Below are 17,800 nucleotides of genomic sequence, written 5' to 3' on the forward strand. Positions count from 1 at the left end.
GATGCGAGGGAGTTCAGAGAAGGCAGAGACAGACCTTCTGGCTTAGATTACTTGAGGCTGGTCTTGGAGGCCGAATAGGATTTCAGCATTCAGATAAAGTTGGAAAGAGTAGAGGAGGAAATATAATGACAAAGAGATGCAGGAAAGAGCATTGAGTCTTTACCCGAGTCGTAATAAAATACCTTTGCTTGTAAGAAATATCCAGTTTTCAAACATCCTCCTTAAAACATCCTCCTTAAGGTGTTGTTATAAAGTCTCCGAGTAAATTCTGGGTCCCAGGGGCAGAAGGCAAGACCCAGCCTCACATGCACCTGGAATCCCGACTGGGAGCCTCCTGGCCTGCCGTCTCTCTCCATTGCTTTGGAGGTTCTTGTTTTCCCTTTCCTGCACATTCGTTTCGTTCCTTCTTTTCTCTCTGTGAACCAGCTTTACTGTCTTCTCGGTGTACATGGCTTCCTCAGAGGTCCCAAGTTTACACGTGACTATTTCAAGCAACAGGTCCTCATTGATCATCTCTGTTTCCGAATCCCAAATTCTGAATTCCAGGAGGAAGGAATCCAGTTGTTGAATAGGCGTTATTTATCTATTTCTCACCCTGTAACTGAAGCCAGAGCAGGGGACGTGAGGAGCCCGTCCTGTGGTGCCAACATGGTTGGCAGATTCCTCCTCAAAGATGAACAAGGAACAAAACTGACTCTCAAGTGGCTCCTTTGCCCACATTATGTAACTGTAGTAAAGTATGAGGCAAATACAATGGGCAGGAAGTAAGTAGGCTGACGAAGAGGTCCCTGAAGTGGGACACCAGTCCTGCCCTTGAAGTGCAGGCCAGATGGGACCAGGGGGCATCTCAAACAGGAAACTGGGAAGAACTTCTCGGCAAGCAGTTAAGTACTTGCGCATGGCAGTACTTCATTCATTTAGGTGACAAATATTTATCGAGGGCTTATGTGGTGGGCAATATGTTTATAGATGAAGAAATAAAATTAGAATAGGTAATTGCTTCCCCAAGGTCATATAACATGGGAATATGAACCATAACTATCAAGTTTCAAAGTCTTCAGTTTTTTCTATTATGTCTTCTCTCATAGACTCTACAAGGTCATAAATGACCTACAGTAAGGTTGCTAGTTCATGCTTTTTTTTTTCTTTCTAAATAGATAATTTATTTTTATTTTTATTTTATTTATTTATTTATTTTTGTGGTGCTGGGATTGAACCCAGGGCCTTGTGCATGCAAGGCAAGCACCCTTTCCAACTGAGCTATATCCCTAGCCCTAATTAGAGAACTTTCGAAATTATTCATTGTCCTTACTTCCTAGAGTGAGAATAGGCATTTAGTATCTATGATTCTAAGATGACTTATGTGCAGGTGTTTGTTTTAGAGGAAATGTTTGACCAGATGATTCTTAAGATCTGTTCTAATTCTTAGCATTTTGTGTTGGAACTTGTTCTTTCATTTGAGAAATGCTGGCAACCAGTTAGATTTAATTTATTCCAGAACTATTTCTCAAAGGAAAAATTTTATAACAGTCTAAAATGTCCCTAAATAGTTTGGTTCAGAAAATTATGATATGCTGATAGACTATTATTTTTTTTAAATGGCCATTAAAAGTAATTTAAGGAATTTGTAATATAATGGGAATATCTTCAAAATATAAAATTAATGGGATAAATAAGAAATAAGCTATGTACATTAAATCAAACAACATACATACCTACATATATATGCAAATTGGAAAATCATTGTAAAGATACTTACCAGTGCAAAAGGAAGGAATTAGATCAAAATATTATAAAAGAATCTTTGGATAGTCCAGTACCAGTAATTAAAGATGTTTTTAGGGTTGGGATTGTGTCTCAGTGATAGAGTACTTTCCTACCATGTTCAAGACCCTGGGTTCAATCCCTAGCCCTGGAAAAAAAAAAAAAAAAAAAAATATATATATATATATATAGGTGTGTTGTTAAATTTTCAATAGTGAATTTGTATTTCACAATTAACTATATTTTTTCTAGAGTTGCTTTTATAACTGAGATTTTTATTGAAATAATTATAGATTCACTTATAGTTGTGAGAAATTACCCATTTCTTCTAGTGGTACTATTTTGCAAAACAGTGGTATAATATCACATCCAGGATATTGACATTGATTCATTCCACCTCAGATTCCCCTACTTTCACTTCTTCAGGTGTGTGTCTGTGTTATCTATTTTATCACCTGTGAGGATTCTGAAATGCACCACTGCAGTCAAGAAACCGAACAATTCCGAAATCACAAGGAATCTTCATGTTGACCTTATGACCACATACACACTTAACACCATCCTTGACAGGAAAGAATAGGATCTTAACACCAATGTGTAGGGAATTCACTTTATTTTGGTCTTTCATTCGAAGGCAAAATTTTAGAACCTTAGAATTGCAAGGACAGAGAGGTCTTAGTGGTCGTCCAGAATGTGAGAATTTTAAAAGGGAAAGCAGGAAGGGTTCTATGATGACCCGTTGTCCCCCAGACTTGTCATCAACTTGAGCTCTCTCCATCCTTCATCCCCAGATGCTTCTGCCTTAGCAGTGCAGGTCTGGATTTAGGTATTTCCTCCGGAAACCCTTATCTTGTTGTCTCAATCTGGGTCTTCTCTAGCTCTGATTATATTCTCTATTTTCCTCATTGTGACACTTTTCTTGTTCCGTAATGTCTTGTAGATAATCAGTAAATTCTGGATGGGTGATGGGCATCTGGAGGAGAACCCTTTCCCAGTGTCTGAGATGCCTGCAGCTGCCAGCTGTCCTTCCTCTTTCAGCCTTTTGTGTGGCTTTTGGTCCTGCCTGCACTTTAAGCACAGCATTTGCGTGGCAAGCCCTCCCTTCTTTTGGCTGTGCAACTACTTGCCCAGTCTACATGTTCCAGCCCTCTACCTGCTGGCGCTTCCACCAGGGTGACTAACATCGTCTGAGCTTATCACATATTTCTCTTTTCTTCCTCTGTTTATTAAGGTACTAAGGCAGTGATGAACACTGTACACAGCTGTGAGCCCAGCCCTGTGTTGTTTGCTTGACATGTATTATCTTTTTAAATAAAGTATCTTCAGGTTATGTTTTACTATCCTCATTTTTTTAAGCATTCTTTTTTTTAATCTTTATTTTATTTTTTAACCTTTATTTTAACCTCTATATGTTTAACCTTTATTTTATGTTTATTTTTATGTGGTGCTGAGGATCGAATCCAGTGCCTCATACGTGCTAGGCAAGCACTTTACCACTGAACCTCAACCCCAGCCCCTACTATTCTCATTTTTTTTTTTATCTTCATTTTTAAAATGAGGAAACTCAGGCTTAAAAAAAATAGAATGAAATAAAAAATGATGAAGAACTTGTTCAGGATCATGTAGCCAGCTAAGTGCAGAGCACGATTCTAATCTTCTAATCCAGGATTGTCTATTATGGAAGCCCATTTTTCTGACCAGTCTTTAAGAAGAATCTGAGTCTCTAAGGAACCGTTTTAAGGTTCTTCTAAGTCTCAGCACTGTCTCTAGGTCTAGCCCCTTGAACCTTTCAGTCAGGCAGCTATGAACTTTGGAAGACAGCCATTCTGTGACTTCACAAGAAAGACTGTCTTTTGATGTTCAGTGGAAATCTTCACTTTACTTAGTGAAATATCTGTATGAGTTGTACTTTTGGCCTTTGGAACAGCATAAATTCCCCGAATCTGAATGATATAGCTAAAAGGGATTTTTCTGGTTTTACCTATTTATTTTACAGATGAGGAAATTTGAGTGGAAAGAGAGGAGCCCTGTTCAACTTACCATCCTTGAGTTACTTGAAACGTTATCTTGTCATTCTGGCTTACCTTTCTCCTTCTAGCTCTTCCAGTCTTTCCTCATGAGATGGGTTTTCTTGACCTTTCACTGCCCCAGTCATTCTCTATAGGGTCAGTCTCCAGCTGGCCTGTGTCCCTCTTGTTTTTGGAACTGACCTCAATATTCCAAATTTGTGTTGATTACCTGGAGTCCTACAGTTTAATTCTGCAAATAATTATGAGACCCTACTGTATGCCAGGGATATGTTGTAACCCAGTCACCTTTTGCTTATTTCCATCCCCTCTCCACGCTGTGTTTATGATGCTATGGGTTTTTTTTTTTACCTGTAACAGAAGCCATCATGACTGTAGTGTGAACAGGTGAAAGCTTTTTTGCTCATCTGGGGTGGATGTTCTCCACCCTATAAAGTAGCAAGGCTTCCAAGCGGCTGCTCTCTTGCTGCTTTTTGTTCCTTGGGTGTTACTTTCTTTATCATTATCTAAGAGAGCCAACCAGTGCAGTTTTTTCCTAGCCAATGTGAAGGAAAAGCTGATGGGCACCCCTCTTCTCTCAAGAAACAGCCTGGAAGTTGCGCTCTTGCTTCCACACTCAACCCATTGGTCAGAATTTCACCTCATGGTCACACCTACCTGAAGGGAACCTGGAAAATATAGTCTTTTATTGTAAGAGGCTGTGTGATCAACTAAAATATTCCTAAGAAAAGGGGACGATGGATTTTGGTTGGAAAGTATAAATCTGTTCCATACCCTGCTTGTTTCAGCTCCAGGAAAGCAGGCCCTGGTTGGTACTCTATGGCCACTGGCTTCCCTAGTGTATGAAGTACCATTTCTAGGAAGGATGGGAAAGCAGGAACTTCTAGAACTTCTCAGAATTCTATGAGGGTCTGAAATTCAAAATCTTTGATGAGGAGATCGCAATGGTAAAATGTATTGGGGGCTACTGTTTTGTTTGCTGGAATTAGTTAATGTTTAAGATGCATTATCTTATATAATTCAGGGGGGCAGGTATTATTATTAATTCCTAACTTGCAGACCAAATTTTCCAGAGAGATGAAGTCATCTCTCAAGATCACACAGCAGATGTAGGATGAAGCAGCCACCTATTTATCTAAGTACACTGGGACCTGAGGTCATTGCCCACTCATTTAATAACAGATAAATCAGAGTTGCTTATTAACACTTCATAAAGCCCTCTCATGTGCCTCCATAATAATTAGAAACTTCCAATTATAATCTGAGCAGAAAGTGTTGTTTTAAATAGGTCATAAACCCAAGTTGAAGGGACAGGCCTTGCATCCTGTTTGCTGAGTATGAGCTCAGGTCAGACAAAAGAGTTGGTGACCAAATTAACAAAGGCTATTGTCCCTGTGCTCTGTCAGCAGTGACCCTCTGGCTATTTTCTTTTACATGAGGAAACTAAGGCACCGACCCCTCAGAGTTACACGTGATAGAGTTGGGATTTCGCTCCATGTCAGTCTGATGTCAAGCTGGAGATCTTAATTTGCTTGCTGTCTCATGTTCATTACTCTGGTGGGGTGTACTTCCATTTCCTCCTGTTCTGGATTCGCCTAGAATGTCCTGGGACCTGGTGCCTAGCCTGTTTTGCTGGCCTTGCTGCACCTGGTTAGAGATTATAGGCTCTAATTGTTCATAGACTTTTCTAGGCTCTTATTTGCTGATAGCCTCGCTTCAGTTTTTTTTCTTATTAATATGGAGGATAGATAATGCAGACAAATCATAACAATGGGGTGTTCTATGAGGAAGACATGTCTCTGCGGTAAACTCTGTTTTCCAACTCAAACCAGGATATGTAGACCGCTTGAGGGGCATTGGACCCATAGATATTTTAGTATTATCTGGGGAACTGTGGGTGGTAGTGGGGAAGCTGAACCCGTTCTGAACGGGTAGCACTTACAGTGGAGTCTGCTGGAAGATAAGGAGTCAGTCATGCAAAGAGCCAGGAAGTGGTTCTTAGAAGACGGAACAGCAAAAACAAATGCCTTCAGTGGGGAAATGAAAAAGAGACAAGGAATTAAACTGGTATCATGTTTGAGTCTTACGTGTTCTAGAGTTTGTTCCAGGAGGGGAGACAGAAGCTCATTGTCAGCAGTAACCTACACCCCCAAGAATCAATGGCTGTTTTTGGACAAGCCTCAGTGAAGCTGGGAGTAAGTGCCTTCATGCTTGTCAGATTCTACTTTGCTTGTACATCTTTGGAAGAGTGATAAGCAGCATCCTTGATGAAGTGCTGTTCTCTTTCACTTCATTAAATTCACCTGTGGATGTGGTTAAATCAACAGAGTTCTTTTGGGGCCTCCCAGGAGCCTTAGATATAAGAAAGCAGTGAAGTTTTTGATATTAGCAATGCTTTAAAAAAATTATTTACTTCATTCTTTTCTTGCAAAATCCCTTTCAGGCTTTTAATGGGCTGGAAGTTAGATTGTTACATCAGAATCACAACCTAGAATTTATAGAAAATTGGAGGGTGCTCAAAGGGTGTTCTGTTGACTGAGGAGTTGAGCTGTTCTGAAAACAACGCAGATTCTTTTATTTATAGTGGCTACAGCCTCACAGATGTGCATCAGCTGGCCATAGTCCATCAATAACTAAGCAGATTTGTACATTGTTCCAATGTGGGCACTTGCGTTCCTAATCTAATGTTAATTCAGCTGTTCATATTAAGAATTTTAACATACCAAGGGGTTCTTTTTAAAAAGCAAACAAAAAGAACCCAAGTTCAACAATTAATTGTGGGTATCTGAAAGTACATTCTGGACTTGTTACTTGTCCAGGCTCAGCAGAGGTCCTTTTGATGTACTCCCAATTACAATAGAAATAACAGCTTGGTTAAATAAACAGACTCTTAGGTAGAAAACTGAAGCCCTGTGAAGAGCCTTATCTTCTAACTGTATTGTGCTTTGCCATTGGCCACGAATAAAAGCCATCAGTACCTTATTTTTAGTTTATAAAGTAATTCCACAGACATTGTTCTGCTTCATTTTCACAACTGCTGTATGAGCTGGGTATAGTTATCTTTATTTTCTGGCTGAGGAGACTGAGGCTCAGAAGCATTAAGTGACTTTCCCAAGGTTACAACATAGCTAGCAGGAGACAGAACCAGCACTTCCACCTGGTTGTTGTTCAAGTAGTTGGAACTCCTGAAAGTATCAAGGCCATCTTTAGAAAAACAACATAGGGTTGTTTTCTCCATGGGTATTGCTTTAAACTTTTGAGGAAATAACTATAAATCATGCTCCATCCTAACCTTAATAGTGCTTTTCATAATGTCCTTGGCACTATTTGGTTAGTTCCCCCAAATTTTAGTGTTTATATTGTCTTCTGTTTTATTATATCATGTTGAAGGCAGAGCCTGGGAAATCATTATTATGGATTGTTTACATGACCTTTTTTAAAATAAGAAGCATAGACATGAATAGATATAAATAAAATTATGCAAAGTAACTAAGGTTTCAGCTCTGTGTGTATCTGGTTTATCCATTATAAGAAGTGCTAAAGATAAATTCTGAATCTCTTGGATTAGATACTTGAGAAAAAGATGGCACTTTTATTGTTAGGTTAATGTACCCATCTCTGTTTTGGAGAGGGCGATAACAAAAAGGAAAAGGGAGATTCACAGATGAGATTATACTTGCAAAATTTTCTAGGCAGACATGAAAACTGCAAATGTAAGATGTAATCACATTTGACAGAAGAACTAGGAGGATACGGACTACAAAACCCATAAGCTGGGCAGTGTCTGGCAAGGTGGTGAATCACGTGAGGTCTTTCAGAAAGGCGTTTCCTGGGATCATGCACACAACATACAGAATTGTTGCTGGAGAAGAGGCAGCAAAAATAATCTTTTGTAAATATAAGCATTTTGGGGGTGTTTTAAAATAAATGTGATAGTAGAGTATATTTTGACATATTATATATACATGGAGTGCTATCTATCCCTTATAGTTTTGATCCCATTCTTGTGGTTGAACATGATGTGGAGTTACACTGGTTGTATATTCATATATGAACATATGAAAGTTATGTCCAATTCATACTATTTTCTTCCCTATTCCCATTCCTTCTCCCTTCCCTTCATTCCTTTTGGTCTAATCCAATGAACTTCTATACTTCCTCTCCCTACCCTCCCTTGTTATGGATTAGCATTCACATAACAGAAAGGACATTTGGCCTTTAGTTTTTTGGGACTGGCTTATTTCACTTAGCCTAATAGTCTCCAGTTCCATCCATTTACCAGCAAATGCCATAATTTCATTCTTCTTTATGGCTGAGTAATATTCCATTGGGTATATATACCACCTTTTCTTTATCCATTCATCTGTTGAAGAGCATCTAGGTTGGTTCCACAGCTCAACTATTGTGAATTGAGCTGCTATAAGCATTGATTTGGCTGCATCACTGTAACATGCTGATTTTAAGTCCTGCGGGTATAAACTGAGGAGTAGGATAACTGGGTCAAGTGGGTTCCATTCCAGGTTTTCTGAGGACTCTCCATACTGCTTTCTAAAGAGGTTGCACCAATTTGCAGTCCCACCAGAAATGTATGAGTGAACCTTTCCCCTATGTTTGCCAACATTTATTGTTGCTTGTATTCTTGATAACTGCCATTCTGACTGGAGTGACTTTGATCTATACTCCAATAAAACAGAATATCATGAAGACATTGACAAATTTCTAGAGACATATGTCCTACTAAAATCAAAACAAGAAGACATAGAAAATTTAAATAGATGAATTTCAAGCAATGAAATTGAAGATGCCATCAAAAGCCTACCAGCAAAGAAAAGCCCAGGACCAGAGAGATTCTCATCTGTGTTCCATCAGACCTTGAAAGAAGGACATTTATCAATACTCCTCAAATTATTCCATGAAATGGAAAAGTAGGGAGCTCTGCCACACTCATTCTATGAAACTAGTATCACCGTGACACCGAAACCAAACAAAGACACATCCAAGAAAGAAAACTTCAGACCAATATCCCTCATGAACATAGATCCAAAAATTCTTAATAAAATCCTGGCAAATCACATACAAAACATATTAAAATGGTAGTGCACCATGATCAAGTGAGGTTCATTCCAGGGATGCAGGGCTGGTTCAACGTATGGAAATCAATAAAATGTAATTCATCACATCAGTACTTAAAGACAAGAACCACAGGATTATCTCACTAGATGCAGAAAAAGCATTTGACAAAATTCAGCACCCATTCATGTTCAAAACACTAGAAGAACTAGGGATAGTAGGAACATACCTCACCATTGTAAAAGCTATCTATGCTAAGCCCAAGCCCAATGCCATTCTAAATGGAGAAAGACTGAAAGCATTCCCTCTGCAACAAGGCAGGGATGCCCTCTTCTATTCATCATAGTCCTGGACACTCTATCCAGAGCAATCAGACAGATGAAAGAAAGTAAAGGGATACAAATAGGATAAGAAGAGCAAAAATACTCTTGACGCAGCCACGATACCTAGGAAAGGCGTGAGTCCTTCCAGAAGGGAGAGCAGGTGTTGCCGGGAAGATTACAAGTCCTTCCCTCGGACAGGAGCAAGGGCTGGTGGATGGAAGGGCCCCTAAACTCTCTAAGGAGTAGGTAGAATCTAATTCACGTTTCAACAATAACCCTCTGGAAATGATTAAAGGGGTCCAGAGCTGGGGCTGGGGGTCAGTAGAATATTTAGGAGGCTACAGATGCAAATGACCAGAACTAGGGTCTGGCTGGTAGTGGATATGTAGAAAGGTGAGCTGGATTTGATTTTTCTTTTTTACCTGTGGGAACAGGTGGGGTCGGGGAGGAAAAAAGCTAATTCAGCTTTCCTTGTATCCGTCCATTACCCAATAATCTCCCATGCCAGTCACTGAGTCCACCAGGGCCTGTGTGGCCAATCAACCAGAGAGATTTTCAGTTCTTGAACAGTTTCTTTCCTAATAATTACTCCCAGCCTGACTTGCTAATGCCTGTGGGGCTTCTCTGTTCACAGAACCTGTCAAGAAATGATTGCCTTTTTGTGTATGTCCACATTCTTCATGCAGAGCTGATTTATTTTAACCCAGGAGGAAAGAGCTGTCTTTGGGCCAACCAGAGGTGTAGTGATAAGCCTTCTCATATATATATATATGTGGCATGTAAGCATCAAAGAAGCAGGTGGTTCTTTTACTACAGTAATGATGGTGGTAAGAATGACTAGAACTAAAATTTGAAGGCCTATTCTTTATAGCTTGAGACTTCCCATCACCTACAAGATAAAATTCGAGTGTCTTAAAGGGACACAGAAACATTCTATAACATGGTCCTTGCCTACCCTACCACCACTTGCTCAGTGCTCTGCACACAGTATTGCTGACCAGTTTATAGTCCATAGGATAAGGCCACAATTAACACCGTTTGACTGGGCACAGTGGTGCACACCTGTAATCCCAGCTAATTGGGAGGCTGAGGCAGGAGGATTCCAAGTTTGAGGTCGGCCTGTGCAACTTAGTGAGACCCTGTCTCAATATAAAAAATGAAAAGGGCTGGGGATGTGGCTGCAGTGGTCGAGCACCCTCATCCCCTGTACCACAGAAACAAAACCAAAGAGCCAAACCGAAACAAAACCTAAATGTTTATTGAGCCAGTCAACTCTGGGAGCTATTGGCCAAATGAAAGTATTTTATGGAACTTCTTTTCTAGTATGTGAAGACGGTGGGAGATCAGAATAAATATAGTATCATCAAGGAAAACAAATGAGTACGAGGAGATTGGGAGTGCTACTTTCCATTTGGTGATTTGAAAAGCCTGTAGAAGAACTATTTATGTGGAGACCTGTAGGGAGCGAGGAAGCGAGCTCATGGGGACCTGTGGATGATGCGAAGTGTAAGTGCAAAGGTTTCTTGGCTGCAGCAAAGATGGGGAACGAGGTTGGGGAGACAGGGCAGGGAGTCACGAGGAGGCCAAGTCCTACAATGCCTCGAGGACTGTAGTTAAGAACTTCTGTTCTAAGTGAGATGGGAAATCATCTGAAGGTTTAAGCAGCAGAGTAACGCGATTTACCCCATTTCTTATAAGAACACGTTCGTTCCTGTTCACCAGACCTAAGAGAGACAGGGGTGGGGTCAGAGACACCCAGTTGAGAGCCTGCTGTGATAATCAGGTGAGAAAGGATTGTGGCTTAGATCAGGTTGGGAGAAAAAGTAGATGACATCTACATAAGGGTGTGTGTAAATATATACATTGTATTTGATGTCATGCATGCTAAGTAAGTACTTAACCAAGGAGTGATATCCTCAGCCCCCTAAATTAAAATACGCATAAGTAGAAAGGAGAAATAAAATAGAAACAGAAACCCGTGTCCCCGTTACTCAGCTCTTACAAATATCTCCTCATGATTGGTCTCCCGTGTTTTGTACCTATGCCTGTCCCTCTATATTATCATGAAGTAGATCCCAGCCATAATATAATTTCATCCTTAAATATTTCAATATGTCTCTAAAATATGTGGGCTTACTTTTAAAACATCAATATCCTCATCTCATTTAAAATATTAATAATTCTTAATAACACCCAGTATCCAGTCTGCTTAAAATTTTCCAATTCTTATAAGTAGGAATCTTTTCTTTTCCTTTTTATAGTTTGTTCGAGTCAGGAGCCAAATAATGCATTGAAGTTTGTTGACATGTCTCTATGTCTTTTAATCTTTTAAAGCTTCCTTTCCTTCTTTGTCATCTTGCAATCTACATTTGTACTGTAGATTTTCCCGAAGTTTCGATTTTGCTGATTGCATCCTGTGGTAGCATTTAACCTATTCCTCAGCCTTCTGTGTTTCTGGTAGTTAGATTTAGGGACTTGATCAGATTTTTTTTTGGATTAGATTTTTTTTTTTTTTTTGGTAAAACTTTCTCATAGGTTGTGTGTACATGTACAATATATGGTTGTTACTGTTTTTGTGATGGTTGCTTTAGTTCCATTATTTTATTAGAGGTTGAAAATGAAAAGTTCTATTATTTCCTTCTTTGTTAGCTAGAATACTTCTAGGAGGAAAAAAATTCCCTCGTCAGATATTTGGCTACCCTCAAATATAGTTTATAAAGCAGAGGCTTTATAAAGGAAGAAGGCTTGAATTTTTTCCTTTTACCTGTTTAAAAAAAAAGTTTCCAATCCTTTACCAGGGTGACCAATTAACTTTCCCTTTCTCATATTTTAAACATAAATTGAGTTTTGACCCACTGCAGTTATTATTTTTACTGTAGCTCAAATGGACCAATCTTTGGCTTATGGGAGCCTCTTTAATTTGCTATCCACTCTTCCTTTTCTTTCCTTTTCTCTTCTTTTCTTTTCTTTCTTTCTTTTGTAGTACTGGGGATTGAACTCTGGGGTGCTCTACCATGGAGCGATAGCCTCACCCTTCTTATTTTTTTTATTTTGAGACAGGGTCTCACTAAATCCCTGGCTGGCTTTGAACTTGCAACTCTCCTGCCTCAACCTCCCAAGTCACAACCATGCTGCCTTCTAGGAGCTTCTGGAAAAGATGCATATATTTAAAGGCTAAAAGAAGGGAAACTGGGCAGTGGTCAGTCGTCAAGTGGTCAGTTGAGATTAATACCAAGTGCAGAGAAGGAGGACAGAAGGAACTTGCAGCTGGCCAATGTATTACATAGTAGCCCTGACTAGGGTTTCCAGGGCAGAAACAAAGCAAACCATGATGGAGATTCGAATGCTTTTGTTATACAGATGTTGCCACCCTCGGTGGCAGCTAAAACTATAACTCCATGTTCAGTTTGGTGGGGCTCCTACAAGTACTTGGCCTGTGCTAAATTGCATAGATCACGATTTAACATTCGCACTAGAGTCTGTGAATCATGGGGTCAACCAGTGTTGGTGGGACTGTAGAGAACAGGAAAATTCACCACTTATTTTACAGAGGAAGAGACTTTTCCCAGAGATGGAAAGCCCTTTGCTGACAAGCACACTAGTATATGGAGTTTCAACTCCCTGGGTTACCCTCATGCTTCAGATCATGCGTATTCTCAAATGCCTGGATTCATGGCTAGGAGGGAGTAGACTTGGAATTTGGAAGTGTGCTGGCGGGAAGGCTGGTGGCTGCTGTCTCCTGACTCCATGGTATTCCGTGACTCCAGGCTTCTACTCTTATCAGACCAGAAAGTGGCTCCCGAAGGAAGAGCTGGGCGCCCCCAGGATGAGCCATTTCTGCTATTTGACTTGTACTGGGCAAGGACTCCCTGGGTCCTTGCAGAACTACAGCCATCTGTATGCTATTGACGACTGCGGTGAGAACTCTGCTCTCCTTCAAACAGGAGAGATGATGAATGCAACAGTAAAAGGGCAGGGGATTTAGAGCCAGACAGACCGGATCATTTTCTGATCCTGTTGTTTGTTAGCTATCTGACCTTTATCTAACTGTTTAACTTTACTGAGCCTCAATTTCCTCCTCTGTGGAATGGGCACGAGAATGTTGACCATAGCAGTTGTCGTGAGAATTAAGCATGATAACTTATATTCAAGCAACTGGCAAGTAAAAGTTCTCAGCAAATGGCAGCCCCTCTGTAACCCTCCCCCACCCTACCAGGCTCCATTTAGGGCTGACTGGCCTTGGTAAGGTAGTATGGCATAGGGCTGTGACTTTGTTACTTTACTTCCTTTTTCGTCAGAAGCACACTTTGGGCCACACCCTTGGAGATTCAGATTCAGAAAATAAAGTCTAAAAATTTGTATTATTCAGTGATCACCTAGGCTATTTGATGCAGTATACTGGGTGCATCAGAGTTAGACTGTCTGCAGTCAGACCTGATGCCTTGCTAGCATCAGACCTTAGACCCCTGTTTGCAGGCTGTTCGCTCGGACAGGTTATATGACCTCTCTGAGCTTCATTTCTGCACTTGTAAAGTGGGACTGACTTGGCTTTTGTTGCAGGGTCCTCGCAAGGATAGAATGAGACCGTGTGTGTGTGAAATATCTCCCTTGGACATAGTACATAAGTGGAGCCCATGGAAGCTTAGTTTCTCCCAGTGCTACCATCTTTGATTGTGAACAGTTATGCTATATGCAAATGGGATTGTTGCAGACATCAAGTGGGAACTGATATCAGACAATGAAGGGCTACATCGCCCTCTTCCGATGTGTGCAAAGGTTCTGTATAAACCCCACTTCCTTCTTTTAGAGAAGGAAAACAAACCTTTAAAACGCGTCTGCCCACCCACTCTTAACCATTCTTTGGTTTTGCAGAAGACACATTGTACATAATGGAAAGCCACCTGCTTTCAGGCATGCCTGTCATCCCCCTTTAACTGAGATATCCTTTTTGTGGTTGTCAATGACCGTATGTCTTTGAAATCTCAGAGCCTGTAGCTCTGATCATGTTACCTGGGATCTGAAACGCACCAAAGGAGACCAGATGCTGCTAATGATTTATCGGCTCTTTCGGTCACAGCCTTCTCAAAGAAAGAAAGCTGTGACCCTGGATTTGTTAGTGCTAATGTGCTTTTCTACCTCAAAGGGACTTGACAATGGCTAGTTTTACGAAATCTGTAGGATAGTTCTTTGGGGAAGATGGAGAGCACATTTGCAGTTTGATTCTTTGGGCTCTTGTTCTTTCCCCCTCCTGTGCTTTGCTGCCCCTCTGGAATGTTTGTGCATGTGGCTGATGAACCTGAGATCAAAGTCTTAGCGGCTTCTGACCCTAAAGACTGTGCCTGTGGAGTGGGTGGGATGGGGTGGCAAGATGAGGCTAAATTAGGAAAGAGCATCTTGAGCTGCCCCCCACCGTTTCTTTGTGAGTGCCCATGAGGGACCCCGATCACAGCTGAACCGTGGTTTCTCTCTCCTGTCTGTTAAAGTCTTAGCAGGTAGTTTTCATTAATTTGTTCCCTCCTGGCAACCGATGCTTAGTATTTTTCCCCTGCTGGGGGTCTGGTCTTAAAAATATCCTTAGATCATGCACAGAGCAGACACGAGGCCAGGGTCTGCTTTTCTGCTCTCCAGCAGAGCGTTCAGGCTTGCCTATTTCCCTTTATGTTATAAGCTCTTAACAACTACTAGGAAGCAACGAAATGTCCCGAGGAGAACACAGGGTTGGATTGTGCCATCGATTTTTGTGTTGGGTGCTGCTATGGACTGAATATTTGGGTCTTCTCCCCTCCCCAGATGTATATATATTAGAACTTAATCCCCATTGTAATGGCGTTTGGAGTTGGGGGTTTGGGGAGCTGATTAGGTCATGAGGGCAGAGCCATCATGAGTGGGATTAGTGTCCTTGAAAAAGACTCCAGAGAACTTGCTTGCCTCTCCACCATGTGAGGTTACAGAGAAGAGGCACTGTCTAGAACCAGGAAATGGGCCTTGCCAGACTCCAAGCTGTTGCCACCTTGATCTTGGACTTCTCAGCCTCCAAAACTGAGAGGAGTCCATTCTGTTGTTTATAAGCCACATGGTTTATGGTATTTTGTTATAGGAGCCCAAACAGATTGACAGGTCCCCAGTTTGCTCATCAGTGAAATGGGGACAATAAAGCTTACTTGGAAGCATGATTGTGAGGACCAGCTAAGATGGTGGATGTAAGTTTGTTTTCCAGTTCCCAGGAATCAGAAGGTGGTTAATAAATGACAGCCACTGCTGTTAGCACCTAGCTGCACTTCAGTGCAATTCATCATATGTATGTGTGAAAATGTTACAAATTATTTTGTACAATTAATATGCACTAATAGTAATTATAGTTTTAAAAAGTGAGTTGGACCTCTTGTTTTCTTGACAGATTCAATTCAATTCAATTAAGTGACCTTTTTTTTTTGATTGTTTACCCTGCTATTTATTGTGCTGTGTGCTTGATACATATATAAATCAGGCACTGTCTTCTTACTAAGCTTTTTTTGCTCATTCTCAATTAATTTTCTCTTGTGACTTTCAACAAAAGTGTCCCCACACCTTTTCCAATAATTCTAATGCCTTCATCTATTCCTTTGAAGGTTAGTTTGGCCTTCAAGTTTCTTGGGGTCTAAGGATCCCTCACCTTCCCAGTCTCACCTCTCCCCCTTCTCCAACACTTCATTCCCAGTTCTGTGAGGAAGCACTGTAATATCTTGGCTCCACTGTATACCATAGTCACCACCCAGTCCCCCTCTTTCCTTCTCTGTAGTGGGGACTATAATGACCCTTTAGCAGTGTTGGCTGAGATTGATGCATGCATGTCAATCTTTGTCCCAAGAGCAGATGGAAGCATGTAGGAAGACTGCAGGAAATAGAAGAGACATACTGAAATATGAACTGACCACATGTCAAGTTGAGGCAGACGTTGCCATGGGTGTAACTGAATTTCTATATGGCCATTGTGGTGTCATTTCCGTAGCCGTGTGGGAGCAGCCTATAGAGGGGAGGCCACATAGCTCCTTCTCCCTCCAGTCTCCTTATGATGGCAGTGGCCCCTCTGCAGCATGACTTCAGACTGTTGTGATATTTGGGCAACTGGTTATGCCAGGGAAGCCATCAATTATCTGTCTCCTCAGCAGCACCCGGTATTTGGCTTAGTTGTCACTGGCACATTTCAGTTTTCTTCATCTGGGTGAAGAAACTAGTCTCAGAAAAATTTAATTTAACTGGCAGTGCTATGCCTAGAATTCAATTAAGGCCATGATTTCCAATTAATGAACCTTCATGCCAAGATTGAGGTCATATCATTAATCTTGCTTTTATTTTAGGATTTCCACTGTCATGATTTACAGTGAAGCCCAGCCAATCTTGTCAAGACGATTGGAGCATAATTAAGTGAGAAAGACAGCCAGAGCAGCTAGTTAACAATGGGAATCAGGGAAGGACCCATTCTTTGCTTGGTAAGCTGGCCCCAGGCAGGGTGAGGTCACATGGGAGGGTTCCCTTCTGAGGATCATTTCCTGGATACCTGTTCTCTGTACTGTTCAAATTCACATACAATGGAAATCTCTAGATGAGGGGAAAGTTTTCTGAGTCCCAGGGGGTGACCTGTTTGAGTAATATCTAGTTAATTCAGGACCATCACATACATACACACACTCCTCCTCAAGTTACCATTTACTAAGTTGTAAGTGTTGCGCAGTGTGTTTTGATGAATTTCATGGTAAGGATTTGTGAAGGTGGCAAGCATCTCTCTCTTTCTCTCTCTCTCTCTCTTATTTGATGGTGCTGGGGATTGAACCCAGGGTCTTGTGCGTTCGAGGTAAGCACTCTACCAGCTGAGCTATATCCCCAGTCCATAGCTTTCTCTTTGCAGAAGGTTATACAATTAAGTGGCCTTTCTACTGAATTAATGGAAGGACATGATAGTCTAAGATACATACCATTTTTCTGGTTTTTTTTTTTTCCCCATTCTTACTGTGTGTGTGTGTGTGTTGTTTGCTTTTGTCCAGTGGGATCTCCTCCATGTTCCCATGTGGGAATAAGAGGATGGGTGTGCATAGGCAAGCATTATTTATGATTGCCTTAGAGTTGAGAGGTGCTTATCTATCAGTATTATCTGATTTAAACCTCATCATATAAATGGAGGACATCATTTGATCCCCTTTTGCAATTGAGGACCCTGCACCTTAAGAGATGAATTGACCTGTCCACTATTACTCAGATAGTAAGGAAGAAGGGGAAGTGTCATGATTCTTGTCTGCTCATACACAAATCATGTCTGTTTAATCACATGGTCCTCATAGAAAATGCTTTTTTCTCCTTTTCTGGTTCTCCAGAAGTGGTAAATGTTGAGTTGAGACTGGAAAAAGTAGCACATGGGAAGGGTCGTTTTTTTTTTTTTTTTTTTTTTTTTTTTTTTTTTTTGTGGGAGGGGTCTAAAGCAGGGTAAGAACTGAGTTCCTACTACCTGGTAGATAGGATGTGCCTTTGGTCTTGAGTTTTAGCCCATGGATGCTGTGTGTGGACCCAGGGAGTCGACCCGGTCCGGAACCAGCCCTGTTCATGGACTTTGAATTTACCTGTTAGCTGGTTTTTCCACACTGA

General features: G+C 41.0%; 1 protein-coding gene across 9 annotated transcripts in view; it reads left to right on the forward strand.

The window, feature by feature from the left end:
- Positions 1 to 17,800, forward strand: part of DNAJC6 (DnaJ heat shock protein family (Hsp40) member C6) — a 164,578-nt gene that overhangs the window by 80,982 nt on the left and 65,796 nt on the right. The window contains exon 1 of one of the 9 annotated variants that reach the window (XM_079130260.1): positions 5,900 to 5,986. The exons of 7 other annotated variants lie outside the window; for them this stretch is intronic. The gene's annotated coding sequence lies outside the window, so the exon portion shown is untranslated. Of the gene's footprint in view, positions 1 to 5,899; positions 5,987 to 16,633; positions 16,654 to 17,800 lie in introns of those variants that run through there. One more of the 9 variants, XM_079130261.1, reaches the window with a different exon arrangement.

Source organism: Sciurus vulgaris (genome assembly GCF_902686455.1).
Source record: "Sciurus vulgaris genome assembly, chromosome: 1".
Lineage (NCBI taxonomy): Eukaryota > Metazoa > Chordata > Mammalia > Rodentia > Sciuridae > Sciurus > Sciurus vulgaris.